We start from the raw sequence: 20,421 nt of genomic DNA, 5'->3' as shown, positions 1-20,421 counted from the left end.
GATTGGTAGCAGTGGGAGTGGGGAGGTGGTGGATAAAGGGTGTAGGAGGGTGAATATGGCACAAATACTGTGTTTACATGTATGTAAATGGAAAAATGAGACCTGTTGAAACTTCCAGGAATGGGGAGAGGGGAGGATAAAGGAGCATGATGGAGGGGGTGAATTCAACTATGATATATTTTAAGAACTTTTGTAAATGCCACAATGTACCATCACCCAGCACAACAATAATAAAAATAAAAAATAAAATTAAAAAAAGAAAGTCTGCTTTAGTTTCTCAAAGCTTTCTTTCTTCTAGAACTGGCCTGTTGCAAAATCTTACTGAGTGTGCCATCTTTGGAGTATTTCATGGACTCCTTTAATTTCTATTTTTGCATAGCAGATTTTATAGCTCTTTCACGTGGTTCATACACATTTAGAATTATTACTTCTTTTTGGTATACTAATGCTTTTATCATTATATAACACTGTTTTTCTTTGTTCTGAGGTCTACATCCTCTGATATAAATATGTAATCCTATTTATTTTTGTTGATGTTTGCACAGTATATTTACCTCATTTTTTCTCATTTACTTTCAACTTGCCTATATATCTTAACTGAGTTTCTTATAGACAGCATAAAGTTGGATCATGTTTTAAATCTACTCTTTCAATCTTTGCCTTTTATTTCAGGTTTTTAGGCCATTTACATTAAATGTACCTATTAATACATTACAATTTTCACTTCAATTTAATGTGTTGTTTTCTTTTTTATCCTAGTGATTTTTCTGTTTCCACTTCCCTACACTTCTGTGAATTATTTAACAAATTTTAGAATTACATTTTTATTTATTCATGATAATCAATGTTTCTATTTGTATAGATTTTTGATAATTGCTGTATTACACTTAAATTTGCATAGCTTATCATGGTGCCATTTTACCAGTTTGTGCAAAGAATAGAACTTTTATCATTCTTTTTGTCACATCACTCTTTCACATTTATGATATAAGTGAATTAAATATTTCATCTACATGTTTTAGAACTTCATAAGACATTGCTTCAACAGTCAAACATAACTTAGGAAACTCAAAAAGAGAAGGAGTGCCTATCATATTTATAAGTATTTTTGCCTACTCTGTGCTTCCTTCCTGATGTTCCAAACACATTTTATCTGGTGGGGCATGGCAGTGTGCCATTATTCCTTTAAAGTGTAGATAAGTTCAGACTTCTCACTCAGTCTCTGTTGACACTTGAGGGTTGGTGGCAGGGGTTATGGATACCCTCATTACTATTGGATAGGAGTGGAAGTCCAGCATCCACAGACATTACTGTACATTGGCTCATTACTGCCAGTATTGATAGAACCCCCAACTTTTTCAACAGTGTCAGCATTCCAGCAGGTGAGTGTGGTGTCTACTTAGTCCTTCCATAGTGGACATCTAGGCGCCTCACTCAGCTTTAACTGGAAGGCATGGATATGGGACCACAGGCTTGACTGTGGTATTTTGTGGAAGTACAGTGGCACTTGACCAATGTTTTCTATCTTCATTATTTAGATAGTGAACACAGTGAGTTTTCTTTTGTTTGTGTTTTTTGTCATTTCTGATTTGATGGTTTCTTTAGCTCCCAGTTTGTGTTATGAGGCAAAAACCAAAAATAAATTAATGAATAGATAAACAAAATAGGAAACTCACCATTGTGTCAGTGCCTGGATTCTAAGGTCACTAGCCAGTCAACTTTCCTCTGTCCAGCATTCAGAGTCTTATGCTTATTTTATATATAGTAACTATTTTTTAACTGGTATTTAGCAACAGAAATAGGGGAAAGTATGTCCTCTCCTTATTTCCCCTTTTAGTACTTTATCATTGCAAATTTTTTCCCATTTTACAATACCTGTTGTTTGTGACTTGTTAATTACACATTAAATTTGTGCTGCAGAACAAATGCAGATGCACTGGAAAGTTACTTCCAAGAATAAATAGCTTTTAGTACCTCGTCAAATGGAAATATAGACAACTGGTTCACGGGCTCCTAACACATGTATGTATGAGTCAGGCAGCACACAGAGCATATATAAAGAAGTAGCATTTATTATCAGCCTAATGAAAACCTAGGAGCCATGGCATGTTCCTGCTAACTCAGAAAAGACTGCCCTTTATCTAAACTGAGCAAGTATCAATGTTGACACATTTAGGAATCACTTATTAGGATAACAGTTCTATGAGTAATTTGTTGATGGGTGAATGTTGATTTGGGCCATTTCTCTAGATCCTGCACAGGGTGAATCTTGTTCTATGTTTCTGGGACCATTTTCTGTGATGTATTCCTAAAAATTTAAGATCATTTCCCATTTTTTTCTGTACTTTCCATATTCTCAGTTGGATTTCATCTGAAGCCAAGCAAGTATAAATATGCATATTTTATACTTTTAAGAGTTGATTGCAATGAACTCATAATTTATTTGCAAATTTACTTCCCTGGGCTGTATTCCCAAAGAAAGTTTACTTGAATTGGAATCTACATAAGACTGTAATGTTTATCTGGAAAAGTATCAAGTCTTTCTAGAATTGCTAAGAACACATTCACTGAATTTCCCCAAGAGGAACTAACACTAGGCAAAGCTCCTTAACCAAGAGACTAAAATTTTTTCTGTTAGCTCATTTTCTCTGGGGGGAGCATTCTAATTTGTTTTCCATCTGGAAGACTTTGCTGAGATGGAGTTCAAGGCAGTACATCCTTACGGCATATATCAGTGTCCTGGCACATAACCTGTCTGTGGATAGATTTCATCAGAACTAATGGAAAGATGAATGTGTTTACCTCTGAATCCAGAGCTATTCCTTACCAAAATTGCTCTGTCATTTAGACACAAGTCAAAGGGTAAAATTGCCTCATGGACAGATTGAGGGTAACCAGGATGCAAATTCATTAATTTATGTCTTCCATAATTAAAATGAGATATCAGAAGTAAACTCCCAGGCTTATACCAGAATAAGCAGCCTCTCCATATTGCAATTTATTTTTTAAATGTTGGCCACATCTCAGGAATTAAAAGGATTGATATTTTACTAGTTATTTCTAAAGTGCTATTTAGAAAAAGTGGATGCTTTTTGTTTTTTGTGCAAGTCTCATGGTGTCCCACACCACTAATGCATGCTGTGTTAGCTACAATAGAGATTTGCTGCTGACAACTTAGGGGAAGAATACATATTAGCAAAAGGCATGAAATACCCTGGGTGTGGGTATTGCCAGCCAAGGACATTGCTCACAAAAGGTTGGGTATGCTATGAGGAACTTATGATGTGGGAACCCTATCTCTGCACCATCTTACACATGTTTTGTCCATGTATGTAGGGAGGAACTGTTTCCTTAACAGTTTTGTTAAGGAAAAATGACTCTTATGGGATAGCTCCTGGCTTACTGAACAATAGTAGGGCACATTGTGAACTCTTCTTTAGAGTATGTGCACCAAAGGCACTGACATCAACCAGAAGCCTTGTTACCTTTCTCCAGTCCACTGGGTCAACAAGTAAGGAGGAAACCAGAATTATAGAGCCCTACAACATTGCTTCTAGGATCAATGTTTTGTGTCTCTTAGACGAAGATCATAATCTGCAATGGAAACTCAGAAATTAATTCTCTGGTTTCTGGAAGTTGGATCTATTCTATGTTGTGAAAAGTCTCAGAGCATCAGTCTCTGACTATCAGGATAATGTCACATCAATCTCCATTTTCAGTGAATTCTCACTCGGACACCTATTGGCTGTAGCACATTTTATTTTATTTTAATTTTTTAAAGAAGAAGCCAATATGTGGTGACCACTTACTTGCTAGGCAGTGTTAGATACTTTACATGGATTAACCCCTTTAACTCTCATACTTCTAAGATGGAGGTATTAATTTACCTAATTTGCACATGCAAGACCATGGCCCAGAAAGGTTAAACACTTGCCCAAAGTCAGAGAGCTAACAGCCTGCCCTGCTGAGTTACATGGAGATACTGATGACAAGTTTACAGTTTCATGAATAAGAGATTCAGAATGTTATGAGTGAAATAATACCAATGGATGTGATGAGCAGGGTTGCTAATTTACTTTGGGTGGGCAGGGAAATTATAATTAAGAAGTAGCATGGGATCAGAGGCTTGGATGGTACAAGGGAACAAATCCAAAGAGGGCTAAGGGCTGATTCTTACAGGGAAAGCAGGGAAAGAGGCCCAAGGCCTTAGAAGGGAAGGAAGCCTAGATAGAGTACCTGAGCAAGAGAAGGAAGACAGACTAGTAGAGCACTTGTACAGTGGTGAGAAATGAGGTGGGGGGATCACATTTGGTAAGGGATATGGTATCGTCCATGTGCCAAACACTATTCCAACACATTTGCATACAATCATTTCGTCCTCATAGTTCATGTGTGATATAGTGTTATTTTTACTAGTCCCATTTTACAGATGAGAAAGCTGAAGTGTAGACAGGAAACGAACAAATAATAGGAGTGTAATGGGAAATGATTTGAGAGGGTGGGGGGAAGGGGGGAGAAATGACCCAAACAAAAAAAAACAATAAAAAGAAAAAAAAAAAACAGGGTAGTAATATAGTGTTACTTGTTCTTAAGAGTTGGCACAGGATCTGAGACTTTTATGATAAAAGGGAACTGCTTTGAGGCTGTTCCTCAAAGATTAGGGGAGCGGGAGAACCAGCTACAAAATTCAGGCAAAAGATGATGATAGCCTTCTTGGGATATTATTCATAAAAGGGGAAATTAGACTCAAAAGTTTGGGTGTGTTTTGTACTGCTTGCTGGAGTGGGCAGAGGTGTTGAAATTAAATAAGAATCAACAGATATTGCCAGATTTCTGATAGGAAAACTAGGAGAATGACAATGTTCATATGACAGTAAATGGTAGGGAAGATGAAGAAGCACCTTAGGACAGAGTGATTTGGCCACAGTAAGATGGTGATACTTATTTCACTGATGTCTACAAGTATGTGAAGTGCAGAGAGGGATATATGAAGCTTGAGGCTCACTGGAGAGGTTACATGTCTTTATGTATATAAGACAAAGGCTTTGAAAAAGGGTGTTTCCATAAGTAAAATTGGGACCAAAATTTGTGGTAGAAACCTGTACAGGGAGTTTCTGCTCTTTGTTTACTGCTGTGTTAAAGATTTACATATTTCTTTTCAGAAAAAAAAATTCTTGTAACAAAATGTCTTTCTGAATGTCAGGAGAAGGAGAAGCCCATTCTTCAGCTTTTTCATTTGGATTCATTCAGGCCTAGGATTTCACATCCTAGGATTTCATTGCCTCTGACACCATCCAGGGCACTTCTACAGAAGTTCAAGGTGACTGTTGTTTTAAAAGCATGTTCAGCTTAGCTTGCCCATGGGAACAGGAAGGGGAGGGGACAAGGTGAGTATGAACATCTGGAAGATGGCAGCTGCCCAAACACAAGCGGTATTTTTCAAAAAAAGTTCAAACTGAGCATATTTAAAATGGACAGTGCTATGTGGGGATTTTTTTTTTTTGCATTTCATAGCAGGAATAGTAGGATGATTATTTGTATTAGGTCCTAGTGTGTAGTTTATTTATTTATGCCTGGTGATTCTTTCATCTGAATTTGTTCTTTAAACATTTACCAAAATCCCAACACAATATAGGTAGGATGTGTTGGGTTTGCCTTACATTACTTACTCTTTTCTATAAGAAGCAGAAATCAGATTAATATTTCTTCCTGAACTCCAAAACAGGAATGGAGTTGAACTGAGAGATAGCCAGGAAATGCCAACTACTGAACTCTGTCATATTGTCTTGGCTGTTTGCTTCCAAAAACAGTATTCTGTGAAGATCCAGAGATATTTTCCATCAGCTCTAAGATGTACATTTTTAATACTGTGAAACCTCTGAAATCAGAATGGTTCTCAGAACTATAATTGGCAGTGCACTTTGTTTCATACTGGTACATAAAATAACAGTGTGTTTTACGGTTGATGGCATTTTGCACTGGAGAAAATCCCAAGCTAATGGTGATAACATCTAAAAAGTGAGAGAGGAGATGTATGTGAAGGAAAATGGATATTCTAGTGCCAGGTTAGAATCGGGTACAAGATGAGAATTGTCGGTTGCATTTTCCTTGAATCTGATGCTTTTCAAAATAGATAAAAAACCATTACATTTATTAGTGACCTCCAAAGTTATGTTTTCACTGTTATATATGAATTATTTAAAAATATTTATATTAAAAAGTCTTAAATTTAAACTCTAAGGAGTTGTGTTTCAAGCTTCTGATTATGCTATGTAGTTTATTCTTCACTGACTAATTTTACCTGCACTGGTTTGAGAAAACAGTAGATACAAATGAAAAGTTCCAACTATGAAAATCTATACATTCAGATGATCTTTCTTTGCTTATTAGATATTCAATAATTGTTGGTCCATAGTTATAGTTTTTTAAAAAAAATAATTAGTGGCATACTTTGGACATTGAGACAATTAAGAGAGATTCTTTTTATAATAATTTATGATACTCAATTATTCATTTTTCTCTTTAAAAATGGGTTCAGTAATTCAGTTCCAAGAACTTATCAGTGATTTTTTTTATAGCCTGTTCTTTGCAGTTATGGCTTGATAAAGGCAATTTGACATAGACGAACATCTGAATGAGAGAGGCATTTGTCAATATTGGATTTATGGGTTACAGTGTTTGCCCCAGTCATGCTACTGTTCTAAAACCTTGGCATCTAGTCTATCAATCTGCTTATAAAAGGACAACACTATTTCTAGGGTGACGGAGGCTATTTGTAGTAGTGCAGTCAGTTAGCAAAGCTGCCTGTGAAATACATCAGAGGGGCAGAGGTGAGAGGTAGGGGCATACATTTGTTAAGATCCTCAGAAAAACTCAAGCTTGATGAACACAGCTAGATGGTTACCCTACCTCTTAAGACAATAAAAGCACTTTCAGTAGACCCTGCCCCCCAATCCACAACAATTTGGCAATTTATTTACAAATGCACTTATGTCACCACTGGACTAGAGAAAAACTTTTCAGGGAATGATGGCCCTATCTGACGTTTTTCCAAATTGTATGGTGTGGTTGATGGATTTTACATATGTTATTTCTATTGTGGTAAGACTAATAGTTTTTTTCTACTCCTTCATTCCTGTATCAACACACTTTCCATACTCTGATGGGGTCACAGTCCATATTAAGATGGGATAATAGAAGGGCATTTGCTAGAAAGAAAAAATCTAGTATAATATACAGTGTCTTGCAAAAAGCGATAACAACAGTAAGAGAAGGTAGGTGTTTCACCTAGATTAGGCCCCCAAAACCATTTTCTCTCCTTTCCTTCTCCAGTAGCAGGGAACTAAATGATAGACCACCCTGCCTCTGTTAGTAGCACTGAAAGCATGCAAGTGAGGGATTTAGTAATGTTGTTCTCATACTGTGCTCCAGCTCCCATTCTCAAAGCAGCTGTAAACAAAATAAACAAAACACCTTGTTGATGAACAAAATGCTGCTTCATAAATGAGGCATTTATGAACCTCTACCTTCCCCCTCCCCAGGTAATACATTACTGATTCTAAAAAAATACTGTCTACATAGAAATTCTAGCACAGCCCATCTCCTCCCACTTTCATGGGGGCAAAAAGCTAGCCTAAAGGGCAGCCTGGGACAGCATCCATGAGGAAAAAGATGTAGGACTGTGTGGGTTGGGCTGAGAAGTGCTCAGGCTGAGAATGCCATAAAGGGAAGAGAGGTGGGGGAGAGATCTTACAGGAGCTTCTTTTCTGTCTCATGAGGTGGGCTGTACACAATGGAAGGATGTCTAGGGAAAAAATGAGAGTGACGTTGTACACAAAACTCTTTGTGTACTTGGCTATCTGGTAGCAAAGACTTTTTAATAATGGACTGGCTATCTCATTCTTTAAATGGGAAGGGTGTGGCTAAGGGTTGTAACTGCCAGAAATGACTCATAGAGGCACTGATTTGAAGAAGAAAAAATGAACTTCTACTTCTGGAACTTTGAGTTAGCCAATGATTGGATTTGGTGGCCTGCCATTTCTTCAAATATAGATTAAGGGTTTAGATCAGATGACTCCTAAAATCTCTCCAACTCCTCAGAATTTCCTGTGCCCTGATTTGAATTCCAAATTCCTGATTTGAATTACTTGGGTAATTTTTTACATCTGTAGGAGCTTCATTTCACAGTTAAATTCAATGATGCATGGCACACTACTGAGAACATGGTAGATGAGCTACCAGGAATGATGGTCAGTGATTACCATGTTTTCATCTCTGTTTGAAGGTTTCATAAGCTCAAATCACACCTACAATTTCACTGAAGTTATATGATTTCTCTTTTCCTTACTTTTATCTTTTAGCCTAATTAATGATAAAATATTTTAGAATATTAATTTTCAAAATGTTCATTCCTAATATCTTATATTGCTTTATTCATCATCAGTGATGTAAAATTCCTGCTCAAGTTTTAAGTGCGTTGAAATATTTGGTTGTTTGGGTGATATTTTAAGTCGTGGGAAGAAAGTCAAAGGAATGTTCCTCTATCTGGACAAACATATGGTTGCTTTTGTAGCACGATAAGTGTGAGAGTTGTTCATGAATGAACCATATTCATGCTGACCTATGAGGTCCTAGATACTGATTTGAGCCAGTCTCATATACTCCTGAACTCATAAATGAAGCTATTTTATCTTTGGAAATATCTATTAAATAAATAAAGCACAGTCACAAATGGGTGTGAGAGAAACGGGGGAAAAATAGGTACTGACTAGAGTAGGAAAGATGGCAAGACAAGGCAGCATTAGTACCAGGGAGACAGAAACCTGATCCCTTAGGGTTTACTGAATTTACCTGAAACATTTTGTTAACAGCCTCTATCAGGAACTGTTTGAAATAGAGGGTTTTTTTAATGTGAAAATTGTTTTCTTAATTATATAATTAAAATGGAATAATTTACTCCTCTTATGTCTCAGAATTCAGCACCTAAAATGCAAACATTTCTTTAAAGCAAAGGTTGAACTTGCCATAAAACAAAGAAGTCCTCTTTGGTTTTCTTGATGACCCAGTGGTTTGTGAATTACTGCTGTGATAAGAATGATCACATCCCCTCAAAATTCTTATGTTCCAACCTAATTGCTAACATTGATGTTATCAGGTGGAGTCTTTGATAGGTGATTTGATTATGGAGCAGAGCCCTTATGAACAAAATTAGTATTATTGTAAAAGAGTCACCAGGGAGTTCCTTTGCCTCTTCCATCAGATGAGGATGTGGTGAAAATGTGCCATGTTTGAACCAGAAAGTAGGTCTTCTTCACCAGAAGCCAAGTCTTCTACCATCTTGATGGTGGCTTTCCTAGCCTCCAGTAGTATCAGAAATAAGTATCTGTTGTCTATTAGATACTTGGTTTAGTTATAGCAGCCCAAACAGACTGAAACAGTTATGATGTTTCACAGTTAAGATATTTCAAGCAAATTATAGGTTTTTGATTTCTTTTTAAAATTGTCCTTACTGTATGATGGAGCCAAGTCCTGGCCACCCTATGGACAGGATTTATGGCTGAGCTCAGCTCTGGTTTCTGCTACTCCCCATTGTTTTAGTTGCCCTCGCTCTGCTTTTTTTTGGTTACAGCTGGATCTTTCTGTTTTATTAATCTATGTTGCCTACTGAGAGCATTGGCATTTATATCATTTGAGTGTTGGGTAAAGGATGCTTTTCAGCAAGGCATACATTTTATTTTTAAAAATTTTTTTCAGATAAAAAGTAAATTTTAATACTAAGTCATTCTACTCATCAAGAAAATGAAGTTTCATCTTTTTTATTGTGCTGGGTGGGGGTACATTGTGACATTTATAAAAGTTCTTGCGGTATATCAAATGTGTCATACTTGAATTCACCCCCTCCACCATTCTCTTTTATTCCCCACACCCCTGTTTCTGGAATAGTGTCAACATGTCTCATTTTTCCATTTACATACACATGTACACAGTATTTGCAACATATTCACCCTTCTTCACCATTTCCCCACTTCCTCCCCCTTGCTACTGGTACCAACCCCCCCAGTACGGACCTGTTCCATCCTCCTCCAATTTTGTAAAAGAAAAATGGAAGAAAAAATTGACATTTTTTGTAGTACTGGTGTTTAAACTCAGGGATACACTGCTTTGCCAGCCCTTTTTTTGGTGATTTTGTTTGAGATAGGGTCTTGGGAACTATTTTCCCGGGCTGGCTTCGAACTGCAATCCTCCTGATCTTTGCCTCCTGAGTTGCTAGGATTACAGGCATGAGCCACCAGTGTAGAAAATGACATTTTTGCTTATTTAAGAGAGCCTCATAGGGAGTTTCCTTGTGATATTTCCATGTATTTATGTATTATAACCCAAATTGGTTCATCTTCTGTTTTTCTTCTTTCTACCTTTGTCCCTTTCTTATGGCGGTTTTAAAATTCTATATTCATTCATGTATAGGAAATACATCAAGCAAATTCACCCATGGGACCTCCCTTTAGTGTGACCTGTTTTTCTTAGTATTGATGTATTTGAATTAGGTTTATATTCCAGATATGAGAGAGAATATGTGGCTTTTGGCCTTCTGAATCTGGCTAACTTCACTTATGATGATGTCCTCCAGTTCCTTCCATTTACCTGCAAATGACAAAATATCATTCTTCTTTGTGGCTGAATAAAATTCCATTGTATATAAATACATTTTCTTAACCCATTCACCCATTGCAGGGCATCTTGACTGTTTCCACAGCTTGGCTATTGTGAATAGTGCTGCAATAAATGTGGATGTGCAGGTGAGACATTTTAAAGAAGAGGCAGTCTTAGCAAAGAAACTAACAGTGACTTAAATTTTGATAACCACACTTTGGGCCTTACCAATACCCTTCTCTAAACCAACACTGATGGATTGGATACTTATCTTCAAGTTCCATTTAGGCAACTCAAACTCCAGCAATTTTTTTATAGTACTGGAGTTTGAACTCAGGGCCTTGCACTTACAACACAGGTGCTCTTCCACCTCAGCTACATTCCCAGCCCTTTTATCTTTAGTTATATTTTATATATGGTCTTGTGTTTTTGCCTAGGTTGGCCTGGACTATGATCTTCCTTTTATGTCTCAAATATACGACAGGTGTGCACCACCATGCACAGCTTTGTATTGATTGAGATAGAGTCTCACTAATTTGCTGGTGCTAGCCTCAAACTGTGATCCTCTTGATCCCCACCCCCTGAGTGGCTGGAATTAGAGGCATGAACCACCATGCCTCACCTCCAGCATGGTTTTTAATGAGATTTCCCATATTGGCTAACAAGAATTTTACTTGTTAGCAGGTCCACATGTCTGTCTCTAAGTGGGAGTGTGTGGCAGATAGCAAGACCATGAGAGATTAGTTTGGTGCATACTTTTGGGCATGAATGGAGTTTCAGTGCACTGACTTATGGATCCAGAGGTACAAAACCAATAACTGCTCTGTATCCATCCCCATTACTTTTGCACTAAGTACCCTGCTATAATGAAAAGATTGGTCTTTTATTCTTAAAAGACAGGGAAAAGAGGGATTGATGAAGTAAAATTGTGTAATTTTTGAAGGCAGAGATTGTGAATGACTCAATGACAAAGCTAATTATTCCTCAGAGATGTTTTTATTTTTAAAATCAGCTTTAGTTTTTACTTGTTAATAGTTTTTAATTTCTTACAGAATTTAACCTTTACTTCATTGGGAGTGCAGTTTCAGTTTTCAAAAAAAAAGAAAAAAAAAGTTCCATTAGTTTTGTTGTAAAGAAGAGCTGCCTTTTTATTTTTCTACATTACAAATGAAGAAACCAAAGTGAACTGATATGGAAGTCAGTTTATTGTTTTTGCCAGTTATGACACATAGGGGTATGAGTGGGGAATTTTCTGCCACATAAGAAACAAAACTGTAATAAAACCTATCCTAAGCATCACCTCTGTTAGACAGCACTGTCCTTCTTTGTGCATATTGGTCTTTTGTTCTTTCAGATGTCATCAGTAATTGCTATAAGGGAACTAATCTATTTTAACTAGTCTCTTAGGTCATCATTTTAATCTTGGGTTCTTGTTATCCTTCTTATCCCTCTACTCATTTTGCCTCTGAATTTATAGTTATCAGATTCATAGAAGTGACCCAGAGGCCTGGCCATTGCCATGGAGCCACAGGGCTCGGTGCTGACTTCATCATTGGCTTTTCTCTGTAAAACCTCCTTCCATCTCTGCTTTCAAATAAAGTTAGGTATAAATATTAAATATTCCTGGGGCTGCAGGCAAAATCATGTTAGTTTCTGGTTCTTCATGGATACCATAAGCACTTTTATATAGAGAAATGTTTTCCAGTAATGAATTTCTTTACCCTGTAGTATCTCAAGGAAGAAAAGCTCAAATAAGTCTAAGTAGAGGATAGCTTAAGGAAAGCATGTATCAAAGAGAGGACAAGGGGCAGGATTAGTAGGGATCAGTGTTACTCTCCCAACATTCTAGTTGAGGTTGTCTTGAAGGGATGATAGCTTCATCCCTTCATCTTTCTTGGTCTTTAAATATTTTTCTGTGCCTCATTTTGAACACAGTGGTGCCATCAGCACCTATGGTTTGAGGACCTAAATTCCCTCCCTCATTATCTTGGCCTCAGGAGAGTGGAAACTCTTCAGTCCATTACAACTTCTCTGACACACACACCACTCCCACACGTGGAGTTTAACATTTAACTTCAAAAGGAAGAAATAAGAACAAGTGTCTACATTTGAGTTAAGGATATGCCTTCAGACATTTATAATTACAGAAGACAATCTTCATCTTAGTTAAGGGATGGAGGCATCAAAGATAAAAAATTAAGTCACAAATGCCTTGTTGTAAAGGACAGTATCAATGATTCATTGTGGACATCTACAGAGTAGTTGGAAACATCTATAAAAGAATCGGTTTCATGGGCTCTAAATAATAGTCAACAATCACTAAAACGTGTCCAGTCATCAGCGTGCAGAGTCTGCTTGGCCCATGCATTTTTCCTCTACCTGACTAGTTTCACCAACTCTCTACAGTCACAGTAGTGATTTAGTTTATAAGAAGGCAGGATTCTGTACCATCATAGCTATTGTACAGGCTGTACTGCTTCCTCATTGGTTTACACATTTCAAATTATCCTAAAACTTGTAATTGTGACACCCAGAGCTTAACATTTTTACATTTCGCAGTTGTAGGGAGAGAAAGGTTCCAGTTCTCAGCTACCTTGTTGAGCACATCCATGGTGCTCTGTGTATATGAAATTCACTTGCACAGGCTGCAACAGGGCTTCTCAACCTATTGCAATTTCCAGGGAGGAGAGAGTCTCATGGGATAATGACAGCTCACAATGAATTCTCTAGGAAGCCTTTTAAAGGGACTCTCTGGAAATTATTCTCCTTAACAGCACAGTCACTGCTGTCTCTAAAAATACCTGAAAATTAAGCACTTATGGTAGGAACCAGGTAGCCAGAGGTTCTCAGTGATATCAAGGATTAGGACACCATTAGTTAGTGTAAAAAATGCATAAGCTTATATAAGAGGAGTCATTATAATTTAAGTGTTCATTAATTGAGATTTTACTTTACTCATCATAAGGGCATCTTAGTAAATTCTTAAAATATTACTATAGTTGATATTATGTTGCATTCCTGAAAAATGCTGAGAGTGGGTGCAAAGTGTTTTTATCACAAAAAATAAGGATATAAGGTAATACATGTGTTAGTTAGCTACAATGAACACATAGTTCAAAATATCATATACACTGCAAATACATGTGTGTAGGCTGTGCTCAAGGTTTATTTCACAGCTTCATAATTTTTTCTGTGGTCTTTGGGGGTCCAGGATCCTCAGGTTAGAAACTGCTGAGATAAAATACCAAATAAAAGAGGAGCACCCATCATAAGCAGAATTATCTTTCATTTCTTTTCTTTTTTTTTTTACTTGGCACAAAGATTTTAATTATCATAAAGTGCATCACTTGGCTAAATACATTAAAAAGAAAATTAGCCATAATAATACAGTATAACAAACATTTTCACATTCACAGAAATAAAAATGCAATGCCAGAGTCAAGCTAGTTAGGACCTTTGCAGTATATATGGCTTCTTATTTTGTTTTCTTTTTTGTGTAACTCCTTATTTGTGTAGAATCTATATTATATGTTCCAAAGAATATGCCTTGATTAGCAAAAAGAGGTAGTGTACTGAAAGAGGCAAACTCACTGAATCTACAGGTGGAGATTCAAGATGGAGATTATGTGGAAAATAACCAAGTATAACATACCAATAAACCAGGATGCTTATAGTATCTCAATATTAATGAGTTGGCTTTTAAAATCAAGGCTATTTTGTCACTTTAGATATATGATTATAGCTCTTTAAAATAGTTTTTCTTTGGTACTAGAAAGTCATCTTTTAAATAATATTAACATTGCAAATAAGCAATTTTTATTTAGAGACGATAAACATGTCAGCATTTAAAACTCAGGATCTTTATCTTTACTATAATGTTCATTGACTTAAACCACTAATGAAAATGTCATGTCAGAGATACAAAAAATATCTATACTCAGATAGCAACATGCAATTAATTTTCATTTGACTAAAATGATGTTTTAAAATGCACACACACATACGAGTTTGGAACAATATACAGGGCAAAACATGGTAATAATTTATGCATAGTACTTAACAATGTGGGACTCGATAACAGAATTCTAACTAGAGTTTTCTTCACTGTATTAAATACAAGGCTAGATGGAAGACAATTAAAAGCAGCAATGAATATATTTCCTATATCAATAATTTAGAAAATTTTTCTTTATGTAAACTTTATACATGTGCATTCTTGCTTATTTCTGGAAGTGTTTTCACAGTCCTTTTACTTTTTAAAGAGTATGTGCCACTCTATTCCAAATTTGCTGAAACATCACGATGGAGGAAACTGCTTGTGTTAGTCTTCTTCACCTTTATATTCCAATTCTGCTACTTCTATCTCTGGTATAGCACTTTCAGGTTCACTAGGATTTAAGTGCGCTTTACTATTAGCTCTAGATTCTTCATCCAAGACACCGTGATCAACCTCAAGTGTAGAGGATTCCCCCTTAGGAGCTGTCCACCATCTGTTCCTGACACATATAATGATTCTTTCGGTTCTAAAGACAATGTTCTGATTCTGTTCTCTAACGTGTCTATGAGAAGCTGCTTTTCATTGAGGAGTTTCTTCAATGATTCCACCTCTTTTTGTTTTTCAAGTAGTTCTTTCTGCAAATGGTAATTAGTCTCTTCCAAAGTTTCACAGAAAGCCCTGCTTTCTTCTAGGCTATCAAATGGACCTGGTGGATCATCCAGACAAAGAAATTCTCTCACTGCAAGGCAGTTAGCAATGTCCTTGTGAGCTACTAAATTCTGAAGAAATGCTTGTAATCCTAATTGTCTATCTTCTAAAAAGTCGGCATTGTAATTATCTTTAAACCAGCGTTTTGGTGGAAGTGCTAATCGAAAGCCTGGAAACATTTCTTTTAATTTGTCATTAAGCCTAGAGAAGTCAGTGTATCTTCTGAAAACTACCCAGCTTTCTTCTGGGGTTTTCTTTACTAATATTTTATATACAGTGAATTTGGCTCTTTCTTCCATCACCTCATAACCCAGTATAGTAGGTGTAGAAGGTCTATCTTCCCAATTCACTGTTTCAGGATTTTGTTCTTAGTTTCTCTTGGTCTAGTAGAATACTCGATGGATGAATCTGTACCTGTAAATTTAGTCCTAATGAGAGGACTGCTACAGACAGATGAAGTACTATCCATCTGATCAGGAACACTTGTCTGTCTCAAATGACTCATATTTGAGTCTTCTAACTGGCCTTTGGAAGAGTTTGAGCTTGTTGAGACACTGCCAAAAGAAGAACCCCTCTGATTTCTGCTGGCTGTAAAACTGGAAGCAGAGTTTCCTATTGACATAGGAACTGGGACATAAGGAGTTGCCGTCTTCTTTGGCCTTTGTGACGCACACTTGTACACTGCTGAATCCAAACAGTTAGAGAGCAACTAATATGCAATTCATTGTTTTCTTCTTAGGAATTCACTATCTGTGGCACCGCCAGGCCCTCTGCCACTCCACTCCACTCCACGAGGCCACCAGCTGGGGAAGGTGGCACACCAAGGAACACTAACGTCCTCAGGAGTGAACGCTGCCGGGACGTCAGGACGCACGGTGCTCAGTAGGAGCGTCCTTGCAGGGAGATGCTCCAGGCAGGATCCCCACCTCAGCGCACTCCGTGGTCCTACTCAAGTACCCTCCCCGTGACAGGTAAGCCGGACTCTACTCAGCAGCCCCGGGTACCTCTTATGAGCCTCCGTCAGGAAAGTCGCTGCTCCTTATCTCCCCTCTCTCTGTCCCGCCACCCAGTGACGTCACCTCTGTCATTTATTTTCATTACCAGAAGTTCATATGTAATATTAATTAAGAAAACAGACACCAGAATATATTGAAACTTTGCCTTCAAAAGTACCAGGCTTAGGACTGAGGCCCTGGTTCAACTGGTAGAGCACCTGTCTAGCAAGTGCAAGGCTCTGAGTTCAAACCCCAGGTTGTATCAAAAAAAATTGTGGCAAGAGGAATAATGCTACATAAAACAAAGACAAACAACAAAACCAGTAGAACTTTGTCATTTGAGTTTCACGCTGAAGGACACTGTTCATGCCCTACCTGCACAGGGAGCAGTAACTAGTACTTATAAAGGTAGATATTGCCAGAATTGCTGGATTTAAAGATCTTGTCATGGCAATTTTTAAACAAAAGTAGAACACAGCACAATAAACCATCACATACTAATCGTCCAGCTTCAACAATTGCTATTATTTTACAATCTTCTATCATCTCTCTTCCTCATTTTTTGTACAGTATTTTAAAAACAAATCTCGGGTACCATAAATTCTTAAGAATTTATTTCTGATGGTTCCTGACTTTATTAACACATACAGTGCCATTATTACAGCTGCTAAAATTAACAATAATATCCAGTTACCAACCCATATTCAAATTTGCTCAGTTATCTAAAAAATTTCTTTACCATTTTGTTCAAATTAAAACCCAAGGTCCATATGCTGTGTTTGGTTAATGTTTGTGAATCTGTTTTTTTTCTGTAGCAATGTCTCTTCTCCTTTTCCCCCTTACCATTTATTTGTTGAAAAAGAGACTAGGTCTGCAGGAGTCTTTCAACTTCTGGATTTGGCTGGATGTTTCCATGTGACATACTTTATACATTTCCCTAATTCATCCATTTCTCCCATCTGCCATAAAGTACAAAAGTGAAGTTTAATTTGACTAAGTTTGACTCTTAAAAGCAAACACCTTCTGAAGACTCTCCAGGATATGCTGGGAACTTCAGTGTCTCCAGGCAGCAGGAGGTTCCTCTGCAGTTAGGGACAGTGGTGTTCTCAGCCCTGCAAGTCCACAAGGGTTCTGTACCAGTCTTTTATTCAGTGGTCACCCACTAACAGTCATTACCAACATTCCTTCTCTTAAAAGTCCCAGCACTGACGAATGGATTAAGAAAATGTGGTATCTATACACAATGGAATTTTATGCAGCCATGAAGAAGAACGAAATGTTATCATTCGCTGGTAAATGGATGGAATTAGAGAACATCATTCTGAGTGAGGTTAGCCTGGCTCAAAAGACCAAAAATCGTATGTTCTCCCTCATATGTGGACATTAGATCAAGGGCAAACACAACAAGGGGATTGGACTATGAGCACATGATAAAAGCGAGAGCACACAAGGGAGGGGTGAGGATAGGTAAGACACCTAAAAACTAGCTAGCATTTGTTGCCCTTAATGCAGAGAAACTAAAGCAGATACCTTAAAGCAACTGAGGCCAATAGGAAAAGGGGACCAGGAACTAGAGAAAAGGTTAGATCAAAAAGAATTAACCTAGAAGGTAACACCCACGCACAGGAAATCAATGTGAGTCAATGCCCTGTATAGTATCCTTATCTCAACCAGCAAAACCCCTTGTTCCTTCCTATTATTGCTTATACTCTCTCTACAACAAAATTAGAGATAAGGGCAAAATAGTTTCTGCTGGGTATTGAGGGGGGGAGCGGGAGGGGGTGGAGTGGGTGGTAAGGGAGGGGGTGGGGGCAGGGGGGAGAAATGAACCAAGCCTTGTATGCACATATGAATAATAAAAGAAAAATGAAAAAAAAAAGTACAATATCCTGATTTTTAATTTTAAAATAACTTGAAGCTGGAATTCTTCTATAAAAATAACTTTCCTCACAGCAATATTGCTATTTCCAAATATCGTTTGTATAAGAACAGCAGAGTAAAGGTTTGATTATTTGCCTTTTTCCATTAATTTGCAGAATAATGAGTTGATATTTAAGCAACTTCAAAGTTGGCCAATAATCTTTGAAGAAATATGTGGTTGCATATTCATAATACAGTTGCAAATGTAATTCCCTCTGATTCTCAGATAACCCCAAATCTGACCAAAACTTGCTGGCTTTTGTACCTCTTTAAAATATGGCTCTAATAGTGTTTGAAATCTCTCTGGTTTTTGCTATAAGGTGTCCCAGTCTCATTTTGAATATTCTAAGACCTGGAAACTCTCATTTCTCCAATGGCCCTTTGTTCTTTTAGAAAGAAATGATAATTTAATTCTAAAATGAAGATTCTAAGATTGTCCATTATGACTGAATTATTTTTTAGAGGTGTTTGGTGGGCAGAAATTGAAAATCTATGCTTCATTATATCATAAAAGTATTTCATGAGTTCATAGGGATATTGACAATTCAAATTTCAGATTACATGGTAACTACTTAAATTCCTTTATTTTCATGTTCAGATCTCTTTCCCTGAGTCTGAGAACCTTGTTTCTTAATGAAGTTTATAAGCTTCATTTATTTATCCTCATACTCATAATAGCTTCTAAAAAACAATGCCAGTATTTCTACTAATAATAAGACCATTGCGTGCAATTTAAGATTTCTTTCTGGTTGTTTTTGTTCTTAGAACATATCCCTCAAGGAGTGTATAATGAAAATATTGTTTTAAAAAGTCTCTCAACATAATTATTTTCATGTGGTTATGCCACCAACTTAATATAGTGTTTGATTTATTTGCTTCAATTTCTTTCCAGGCTACAGGGATGCTTTTTGTTATCTATCTTTAGTTACTAGGCATGTAAAACATTTACAAGGCTTCAAAGTCAAAACTCAGAACAGAAGTCTTTCCTTCATTTCTACCCCTGATTCCTTTTGTGGGTTACAACTTTTCCCAGCTTTTGATTGATCTTTACCTTTTTAAAATATATATGCATATGTACATATATATTATATTTTTTTGGTGGTGCTGGGTTTTAAACTCAGGGTTTATGCTTGCAAGGCAGGGACTCTACTGCTTGAGCCACGCCTCAGCCCAATACATACATTCTTTTTATTATTCATTTATTCACATGTGCATACATTGTTTGGGTCTTTTCTCCCCCTTCTCCCCCTCCCTCTCCCCCCTCTCACTTCCAGGCAGAATCTGTTCTGCCCTTATCTCTAATTTTGTTGAAGAGAAAACATAAGCAATAATAAGAAAGACAGTGTTTTTGCTAGTTGAGATAAGGATAGCTATACAGAGAGATTCCTAGCATTGCTTCCATGTACAAATGTGTTACATCCCAAGTTGATTCATCTCTAACTGATCTTTTCACTAGTTTCTGATCCCCTTCTAATATTGACCTCTGTTGCTTTAAGGTTTCTGTATTAGTTCTTGTGCAGTGGGGACATCAAATACTTTCATGTTTTGGGTTTCTTACCATACATTCTTACATACACATATATATATATATGTATATATGTATGAGTGCATATCAATATCTATATGTGTGAGTGTATTTGCATCCATGTATATACATGACACACATTTCTATCCCTCCTTTCTTACACAAACAATAATGTACTACAAAGTGCTTGGACCTTGATTGTTTTCACCAAATAACTTATCCTGGAGTTCAGTGTATGTAGCAGCAGAGTGAGATAGTCCTCTTATTTCTTTAGCTTCAGAGTACTGTGTTAAGATTTATTCAAGCAATCCCCTAGTTACAGACATTGATTTTTCTAGTATTTTCTTATTATAAATACTGTTAGAATGAATAACCGTAACTTTTACATATGGCTTTGTTATTATTTCCAGAGTATTTTTAGGAAATTCTTCCCAGTGGGATTGCTGAGATAAGGGTACTATATATATACTTTTCCTAGATACTAAGTTGTATATCATTGTGCATCCCCACTGGCAGTGTATGAGTGTCTGATTCCCCATAGGGCTGCTACAGGGTATTTGTTTGAACTTTTGATATTTGCCAACTGGCTAGGTAAGAAATGATGTCTGAAAGTAAGTTTAATTGGG

The 20,421-nt window shown here is 36.9% G+C and overlaps 1 long non-coding RNA gene and 1 pseudogene across 1 annotated transcript in view; one reads left to right on the top strand and one right to left on the bottom strand.

Moving 5' to 3' along the window:
• The window catches only part of LOC141417827 (uncharacterized), a 235,523-nt gene that overhangs the window by 77,618 nt on the left and 137,484 nt on the right, over positions 1 to 20,421 (top strand). The window contains exon 3 of the long non-coding RNA XR_012442432.1: positions 16,095 to 16,326. This is a non-coding gene — a long non-coding RNA (uncharacterized lncRNA). The remainder of the gene's footprint in view (positions 1 to 16,094; positions 16,327 to 20,421) is intronic.
• On the bottom strand, positions 14,923 to 16,103 carry LOC141417826 (sorting nexin-16 pseudogene; annotated as a pseudogene).

This window comes from Castor canadensis, chromosome 16, assembly GCF_047511655.1.
Source record: "Castor canadensis chromosome 16, mCasCan1.hap1v2, whole genome shotgun sequence".
Classification (NCBI taxonomy): Eukaryota; Metazoa; Chordata; class Mammalia; order Rodentia; family Castoridae; genus Castor; species Castor canadensis.
This window is presented reverse-complemented; position numbering and strand designations above follow the sequence as displayed.